Below are 10,301 nucleotides of genomic sequence, written 5' to 3'. Positions count from 1 at the left end.
CATTTTAATTCATTTCATTGACACAGACTGTGTGTGCCACATGATTCCAAATGGTAGTAACTTAATCAGAATGAATAGCAATAAATTATATAATGAGCAAATAGTCAATATGCTCTTCCCCCCTGATAATACAACAGTTTTGTAACATCCTTGGGACACTCACAAATTAAACTGTAAGTAACTCATGCTGTAAATGTTGGCACTGGCTCAGTAGTAGCACTCTTGTCCCTAAATCAGAAGGTTAAGTGGTTCAAGCCCCACTCCAGAGACTTGAGCACGTAATCCAAGCTGACACCTCATTGTAGTACAGAAAGAAAGACTTGCATTTATATAGTGCCTTTCACAATCTCAGGATGTCCCAAAGCACTTTATAGGCAATGAAGTAATTTTGAAGTGTAGCCACTGTTGTAATGTAGGAAATGCAGCAGCCAATTTGCGCACAACAAGGTCCCACAAACAGCAATGTGATAATGGCCAGAGGGAATTCTGCACTGTCGGAGGTGCCGTCTTTTGGATGAGGCATAAAACCAAGGTCCCGTATGCCCTCTCAGGTGGATGTAAAAGATCCCACAGCACTATCCAAAGAAGAGCAGGGCAGTTCTCTCAGTGTCCTTTCCAACATTTATCCCTCAACCAACACCAAAAAACAGATGACCTGGTAACTTATTGTATTGCTGTCTGTGGGACTTTGCTATGCGGTATCTCCTCCAACATTTTCAGTCACCACGGCCATGATGCTGCCCCTGCCCATATCGCCAGCACATTCTCTTCGACGGGGTAGAGGGTGTACAGGCGGGCTTACCCTCCCCCGGTGCCAGCCTCCTGTCTCAGATTGTGAGCAACCTTCTCCTGAAAGAAAGAAATGTGTCAGTGACAGTCCTGAGAGGCGTTTACAGAATATGGCTGTCATGGTTGAAAAGTTGATATGCAGGGCTGGATTTTCATTGAGAAGTCGGGTAGGAGGCAGGACTACCGCTTTCAGGGTTATAGTCCTGCCTCCATCGAGTTCTAGCCAACCCACGCGATTTTGACTTGATTGACCTTGTTGAGTCCGCCCAGTGGGCTCAGCAGGCCAATTAAGGGCCACCCGGCAACAGGTGACGTCACAGATTGAAATTTCATCTGTCAAGACCTTTTGACAGATGAAATATCAATGTTTCACAGCTGTTTGAAGCTGTCAAACACTGACAATCTATACTGCAAGTTAATTCCTTCCTCTCAGGATGAATTAGAGATCTCCCCAGAACAGAAAGCTGAATGCTGCAATTTTTGACAGCTCGCAGCCATTCTGCTTTCTGTGCCAGTGAGATGAGGGACTCCCGAGACCTGAAGGAAGGAAGGCTGTAAAGGTAAGTACATGTAAGTAAAACTTCTTTAAACACTTTACACACACCAAACACACTTACCTTTGCACTCATCCACCCATCACTCACCTGAACACCGGACATCTCGACCCCTCCAAGCCCTTCATCCCGACGGTCCACCTCCTCTAACTTGGCGTGGTTTGGAGCCATCGGGAATCCCACAGTTCAACGTTAAAAATAGGTATTAGGCTAAAAACTGCCTGTTAACAGGCAGTTAATTGGCACTAATCCCCTTCCCGCCTCGGGGAAGCGGGTCCCAGTGCGGGGTGGGCACCCACCTCCTTTGAAACTGGCACGGAGGCGGGTTGGGTGCGGGATGGGGTCGAGACCCCGATTTTGGGATTTTAACCCCCCGCACGCCTCAAATCCTGCCTCCACGGCCCAATGAAAATCCTGCCCGCAGTGTGTGTCAGATGTGAGGTGTGGGGAAGTGAGGGTTGCAATAGTGGTATGAGGAGAAGGAGGTGTAGTGAAGTGTGGTGCAGTGTTTGCAGGGGAGTGAATAGTAGAGGGGAGGAAAGTATTGTGAGTACTGAGGGTGGAGGTGTTGGAGGTGTGAACAGAAAATAAGAGAGCAATATTCTAACCTTGAAAAATTTGGTGAGATTGTTTCACATTTTGCGGCATTGCAGCCATGTCCTGGGAACTGGGCTCCATGCAATCACTTCCTCTGCCACCTCTTGCCGCTGCAGGTGAAGCTGTTGCCTGGAAAACATTCTACCTCCTGGGAGGAACAGAATCTCCATCCTCCCATCCACTGCCTGCGCCAGGGCCTCCAAGGCAGCATTGGAAAATTTTGGTGCCCTATCAGTACTTGTTACAGCCATTTCTGTGCTCAGAAGTGTTTCCCCATTATCTGCAGCCAGAGTGCATCTACTCTTTAAGAGGTGCTGACTGCCTTGAAGTGGCGTCAGAGACACCCGATTTCTGACTACCCCACACAGGTGTGCAGCTAATGAATAGCACGGGTAATGCTTGCTGCATGCCTGACTCATGATAATGAGCTCAGTGCACGAATGTTACGTGCTGCGTGGGACAACACGAACAGTGAGTGCCCCTCCCCTGTGCGCCTGTTTGCTGGCACAATTGAATTTCTAGACTATAGAGTCTATTATGTTTTGCGCTTGGATAATATCTTGTCTAAAGATTTGTCTAATGCGGGAGATTGTTGAACCGGATACCTTGTACCAGTGTTACACACCATAAGATAAAACCCACGTGACATGACCATCTTTCAAAATGCTAGGCCTCATCTCTCATAATGGCTGGTTTGGCTAGTCTGTTATACAGCTATGAACAAAGGGTAATTTTAATCAGTAAGCTACTTGATTTGAAGTGATTCAAAATTCATGCATCAAAACCATGTGGTTACTATCTAAGAGACCATGTACCCTCCTTGAACTTCTTACAATGTTACAAACTGGACCCTGTTGGCAACATCTGCTGTGTTATCTAAACCACACAGCTCAGATGGACTGCCAAAGAAAATTTTATTCAGGTGAATAATTTTTCACCTTCCTGCAGGGTGCCCAACATCTCGTGGTTATGACAGTAGGAGGGTCTTTCTAAACTGCTCAAGACAAACAGTTCGAACAGGACAGTCTAATGTATTTTTTGTATAACCATCCAACACTTCACAGCTGAACATGATTTGAGGTAGTGACAGAGGAGAAGTCATTGATTGGTTTGGAGACAAATGTTGAAAGTAAGTGTTATATTCTGCTTTTAACACTAAGCTGCAAATGGATGTTTTCAACTGAGGAGTAACTTTGAAGTTATTTTATCACAGTCATAAACCAAGGACTGTCCTGTTGAAGGGTAAGAACAGGACCTCATGTCTTTACAAGATTTAGGAATGTAAGAATTTCTCTGCTGTCGTTGACTATAGAGGTACATATAGTTGATCCAAGTTCTGATCCAAATAGGGAATTCCAATGTTCCAAATCATTCCCATTCATTCAATTTTATAAAATGATTCCTTCAGCCTCCCAAGCATAGAATGTCATTGTTCATGGTATTAAATATTCACTCACTAGAAGGAGACACCGTGGGACACACTCATTGGAAGGAGACACACTATAAGGAGGATGAGACCCAGGAGCGAGGTCGAGGCCCAGGAGTGAGGACGGGACCCAGGAGCGAGGACAAGGCCCAGGAGCGAGGATGAGCCCAGCAGCGAGGTCGAGGCCCAGGAGTGGAGCAGTGTGGACCAGCAGCGGGGTCGGGAGGATCACACTGCAGCCTATGAAACCCACGCAGAGAGGACCTGCGGGAAGGAGGGAGGAAGACAGTAGAAGTATGTTTGTGTGTGTGTGCTAGGCCGATGTAGCAGAGCCTGTTCTCCAATCGTCTTGGATCCCCTTGCCATTGGACCAAGACCTTGCTCTGTCAAGCCCGTGTGGTAGCTGGTGTGCAACGGCCACCCCATGATAAAAGAATTCATGCACAGGCATCTTCCACCCTTTAACCGTCTGCCCCACCTGTGACAGAGATTGTAGGTCCCACATTGGACTCATCAGTCACATGAGAACTCATTTCTAGTGTGGAAGCAAGTCATCCTCGGTTCCGAGGGACTGCCTAAGAAGAAGAGAAATATTGACAGCAGAAAATGCTGGAAAAACTCAGCAGGCCAGGCAACATCCGTGGAGAGAAATTAGAGTGACGTTTCGGGTCTAACCCTTTTTCAAACTGGAAAGGAAATAAAATAGATGGAAGGCAGGGCTGCGATAGAACAAAAGAAGTAAAAGAGACATTAAGAGGTATTCAAAACCAGACGAGATGGTAATAGGGCAGTGGAGACAAAAGACGGCGAGATTAGGTGTGAAGTGTACTGGCAGGATGAGAGACAGCTGCCGTGTGGGAGAGAGAAAAAAAGACAAGGGGGGGGGGAAGGGAAGATCCAAAACAAAGGGGTGGAAAAAAAAATAAGTAAAAATGTAATAGGGGCCGAGGTTATGATCTGAAATTGTTGAACTCGATACTGAGTCCGGAAGGCTGCAAAGTGCCCAATCGGCCCCTCGAGTCTGCTCCACCATTCAATAAGATCATGGCTGATCTGATCCTAACCTCAAATCTACTATCACTCTCCATCCCACCCGAACCCATGTGATTTTCCGGGAGAGGCGAAAAACCAGATTTAAAAAAACCAATGGCCAATTTGGGAGAAAAAATCTGGGAAATTCCTCTCCGACCCATCTAGGCGATCGAAACTCGTCCAGGAGATCACTCTGTCCCTATATTTTCTACAGTACTTACCTTCTGTAAAGGCGATCTCCACCCCAGCCAGGAACAGGAATAAAACCATCTCCTGAAATCTAACAGAATTAGAACACAAGAAGTAGGAGCAGAACCAGGCTACACGGCCCCTGGGCCCGCTCCACTACCCACAGGGCCACGACCATTCCGAACCTAGACTCATGTCCAATTTCCTGCCTGCTCCCCGTAACCCTTAATTCCCTTTACTTCTAGGAAACTATCTATTTCTGTTTTAAATTTATTTAATGATGTAGTTTCCACAGCTTTCTGGGGCAGCAAATTCCACAAACCTACCACCCTCTGAGTGAAGAAGTTTCTCCTCATCTCAGTTTTGAAGGAGCAGCCCCTTATTCTAAGATTATGCCCCCTAGTTCTAGTTTCACCCATCATTGGGAACATCCTCACCGCATCCACCCGATCAAGCCCCTTCACAATCTTATATGTTTCAATAAGATCGCCTCTCATTCTTCTGAACTCCAATGAGTAGAGTCCCAATCTACTCAACCTCTCATCATATGTCCACCCACTCATCCCCGGAATTAACCGAGTGAACCTTCTTTGTACTGGTTCGAGCGCAAGTATGTCTTTTCTTAAGTATGGACACCAAAACTGTATGCAGTATTCCAGGTGCGGTCTCACCAATACCTTGTACAACTGCAGCAATACCTCCCTGTTTTTATATTCTATCCCCCTAGCAATAAAAGCCAACATTCCATTGGCCTTCTTGATCACTTGCTGCACCTGCATATTAACTTTTTGAGTTTTGTGCACCAGGACCCCCAGATCCCTTTGTACTACAGTACTTTCCAGTTTCTTGCCATTAAGATAATAACTTGCTCTATGATTTTTCCTGCCAAAGTGCATAACCTCACACTTTCCAGTATTGTATTCCATCTGCCAAATCTCTGCCCACTTACTTAGCCTGTCTATGTCCCTTTGCAGGTTTTTTATGTCCTCCTCACTCACTACTTTCCCTCCCATCTTAGTATCATCTGCAAATTTTGATATGTTACACTCGGTCCCCTCCTCCAAATCGTTAATATAGATTGTAAAGAGTTGGGGACCCAGCACTGACCCCTGCGGAACACCACTAGTTACTGATTGCCAGTCTGAGAATGAACCATTTATCCCAACTCTCTGCTTTTTGTTAGAGAGCCAATCCTCCACCCACGCCAGAATATTACCCCCAATCCCGTGATTTTTTATCTTGAGCAATAATCTTTTGTGTGGCACCTTGTCAAATGCCTTTTGGAAGTCTAAATACATTACGTTCATTGGTTCCCCTTTATCCACCCTGTATGTTACTTCCTCAAAGAACTCAAGCAAATTTGTCAAACATGACTTCCCCTTCATGAAACCATGCTGAGTTTGTCCTATTAAATTATGTTTATCCAAATGTCCCGTTACTGTCTCCTTAATAATGGACTCTAAAATGTTATCAACCACAGATGTTAGGCTAACAGGTCTATAGTTTCCAGCCTTCTGCCTACTACCCTTTTTAAATAAGGGTGTTACATTAGCAGTTTTCCAATCTGCCGGGACCTTTGCTGAGTCCAGGGAGTTTTGGAAAATTATTACCAATGCATCCACAATCCCTACCGCCACTTCCCTCAAGACCCTAGGATGTAAGCCATCAGGTCCAAGGGATTTATCCGCCTTGAGTCCCATTATTTTACCGAGTACCACTTCCTTAGTGATTTTAATCGTATTTAGCTCCTCCCCCCCCCCAGAGCTCCCTGTTTGTCCAGTGTTGGGATATTCTTAGTATCCTCTACCGTAAAGACTGATACAAAATATTTGTTCAGCATTTTTGCCATCTCCATGTTTCCCACCATTAATTTCCTGGTCTCATCCTCTAAGGGACCAACATTTACTTTAGCCACCCTTTTTCTTTTTATATAACTATAGAAACTTTTGCTATCTGTTTTTATATTTTTTGCAATTTACTTTCATAATCTATCTTCCCTTTCTTAATCAATCTTTTAGTTATTTTTTGCTGTCTTTTAAAGACTTCCCAATCTTCTATCCTCCCACTAGATTTGGCTACCTTATATGCCCTTGTTTTTGGTAGGATACTATCCTTAATTACTTTACTTAGCCACGGATGGCTATCTTTTCTTTTACACCCTTTTTTCCTCAGTGGAATGTATATTTTTTTGAAGTTGTAAAATAACTCCTTAAATGTAAACCACTGATCATGTACCGTCTTACCCTTTAATCTATTTTCCCAGTCCACTCTAATCAATTCCTCTCCCATACCTTCATAGTCTCCTTTATTCAAGCTCAGCACGCTTGTTTGAGATCCAATCTTCTCACCCTCTAATTGAATATGGAATTCAACCATGTTATGGTCACTCATTCCAAGGGGATCCTTTACTAGGACATTTTTAATTAATCCTGTCTCATTACACAGGACCAAATCTAAGGTTGCTTGCCCCCTGGTCGGTTTAGTTACATACTGATCAAGAAACCCATCCCTAATACACTCAATGAATTCATCCTCAAGGCTGCCCTGCCCAATTTGATTTGTCCAGTTAATATGATAGTTAAAATCCCCCATAATTATAGCTGTTCCCTTATTACAAGCCTCAACTATTTCCTGATTAATACTCTGTCCAACAGAGTTGCAACTGTTCAGAGGCCTATAGACTACGCCCACTAGTGTTTTTTTCCCCTTATTATTCCTTATCTCCACCCAAACTGTTTCACTATCCTGCTCCTTTGACCCAATATAATTTCTCTGTATTATAGTGATTCCTTCCTTTATTAACATAGCCACCCCACCTCCCCTTCCTTCCTGCCTGTCCTTCCTGATTGTTAAATAACCTGGTATGTTTAATTCCCAGTCATGTGGGACTCACTCGGACCTCACCGTCCTTGGCCTCTTGCATTGTTCCACGGAAGCTCAACGTAAACTCGAGGAACAGCATCTCATCTTCCGATTTGGCACTTTGCAGCCTTCCGGACTCAATATCGAGTTCAACAATTTCAGATCATAACCTCGGCCCCTATTACATTTTTACTTATATTTTTTTTCCACCCCTTTGTTTTGGATCTTCCCTTGCCCCCCCTTTCCTTTTTTTTCTCTCTCCCACACGGCAGCTGTCTCTCATCCTGCCAGTACACTTCACACCTAATCTTGCCGTCTTTTGTCTCCACTGTCCTATTACCATCTCGTATGGTTTTGAATACAGGAAACTTTGTGATATCCGGCACCGACGGGACCGGCGTGTTGCCGATCTATCAAAACTGCCGGACATACAAAGTTAATGTTGAAGCATACGGAGGTTTTCATCTCCGTATCTGACAACAAACACTGTTGCTTAGCAACAGCTTCTAAAGAGTTGGCTGCAGCTGCAAGCGTCTCTAGCTGAAGCTGTTGCTATAGCTAGAGACCTTGCAGTGGCTGACTGGGAAAAAAAAAGAATGAGATCTAAAAAAACTTACAGAAAACGGCTCCCGATTTTTGCCGTTAGATCGAGTATTCCGTACATACAACCTCTGGATAAACCAAAGTTTCCTGTACCTCTTAATGTCTCTTTTACTTCTTTTGTTCTAGCGCAGCCCTGCCTTAGATCTATTTTATTTCCTTTCCAGTTTGAAAAAGGGTTAGACCCGAAACGTCGATTCTAATTTCTCTCCACAGATGTTGCCTGGCCTGCTGAGTTTTTCCAGCATTTTCTGTTGTTATTTTGGATTTCCAGCATCTGCAGAATTTTGCTATCGTAGAAATATTGACAGTCTAGTATGTGTCAATCGTCTTGAATGTGCCAAAATGATATTCTACATAATTATGTGTTTCAGTTTGGCTTCAGTTGCAACATAACAGGTCAAATAGGTGAAGGTATAATCCCAAATCGATAATTGTATCTAAACTGTTTACAAAATTCATGATTTGGTTAGACCAGTGTTCCCAGACTGAGCCCTACTGTCACGATCGGGATTCTTTGGCCATTCTTTAATGGAAAGGAAATGGACATGAGGTGTGTTAAGACATGTTTTTTAGCAACTGGCTTGGCTAAAAAGGGTTAGCTTCTCGAGGCAGCCCCATGCTGAGTAGGCAAAATGCAGGATGTGAAGATGTTCCTCTGAGATCCAAACAATGGACAATTCATTAGCTACGTCTAGCTATTCAGAGAGACACTTTATACCTTTCTTTGATCTCTGTGGGGGGCTGTGAGAGAGGCTTTTAAAAATCAGAGCAAAGTTGGTTTAACAGCAGAAGGCTGCAAAGGAAGTGACCCACCAACGTGTGTAGTAGGACAGGGCATGGAGAGATTATGCTTTTAAGTTGTTAGACAATGCACTAAAGCAAGATCACGTACACAGGTTCTTTATTTTTGTGGAAGATGCCTGTGCGTGAATTCTTTTAACGTGGGGTGGCCGTTGCACACCAGCTACCACACGGGCTTGACAGAGCAAGGTCTTGAGCAAGGGGATCCAAGATGTGGTTTTTGTAATAGTATGCAAACAGACGTTATACTTATTGTACCAAGCTCTCATACTCAGTGCTCTTGCATATTTTGCCTACTGTGGAATAAAGCAGTTTATGAATCGGACTGAGCATCGTTATGCTTAGCGGACCTCACCGTCCTTGGCCTCTTGCATTGTTCCACGGAAGCTCAACATAAACTCGAGGAACAGCACCTCATCTTCCGATTAGGCACTTTGCAGCCTTCCGGACTCAATATCGAGTTCAACAATTTCAGATCATAACCTCGGCCCCTATTACATTTTCACTTATCATTTTTTTTCCACCCCTTTGTTTTGGGTTCTCACTCCCCCCCTTTCCTTTTTTTCTCTCTCTCCCACATGGCAGCTGTCTCTCTTTCTGCCGGAACATTTCACACCTAATCTGAGCCGTCTTTTGTCTCCACTTGTCCTATCACCATCTCGTCTGGTTTTGAATACCTCTTAATGTCTCTTTACTTCTTTTGTTCTATCGCAGCCCTGCCTTCGATCTATTTCATTTCCTTTCCAGTTTTGAAAAAGGGTTAGACCCGAAACGTCGACTCTAATTTCTCTCCACGGATGTTGCCTGGCCTGCTGAGCTTTTCCAGCATTTTCTATCGTTATGCTTAGTGTTAACTCAGTCAACCGTCGAAGAGATTGAAGGAATACAACTGCGTAAGACTCAGATATCCAGTTCAGAAAACAAGGGCGTTTCATTGTTACACTCCCAAGACCCACCACACATTATTAGATATAGTGCAGTGGGAATCAACTTCTATATGAAGCATGTGACCAGGCCGATTCAGCAAGCGACTGATATCACTGATCCTGCAGCAGACAAAATTCTAACACCCACCAAAAACTCTCAGCCTCGCTCTCCCAACTAGCTATGATACTGGGTAGCATATCTTGCAAAATAAGTTTGCACATCGTCTTCATTCTCAATCTCCTGCTTTGTTTTTATTTTGGCAGGGTCCTGTATCCTGCATCCAACATGAGAAGGCATCTATAGTCACTTCAGACAATAGGGGGGAGAAATGCGGCTGCTTTGCACCTCCCGTTAGTGCCTGGGGGGGGGGCGGTAATGGGGCGCTAAGAGGTTAGCGACCAGGCGCAGTGAATTCAGCGATGCCCTTACCGCCTCGCCCTCTAGTGCCTCGCAGATCGTGATGTCATAAAGTGCGCAGCGCCCCGTTACCGCCCCGGATGTGAAATTGCCTCCCGCCCCCT

This window comes from Somniosus microcephalus, chromosome 6 (genome assembly GCF_052327205.1).
Source record: "Somniosus microcephalus isolate GS21.2 chromosome 6, FLI_Smic_1.0, whole genome shotgun sequence".
Taxonomy (NCBI): domain Eukaryota; kingdom Metazoa; phylum Chordata; class Chondrichthyes; order Squaliformes; family Somniosidae; genus Somniosus; species Somniosus microcephalus.
The sequence above is the reverse complement of the archived record's forward strand: the minus strand, read 5'-3'. Positions refer to the sequence as shown.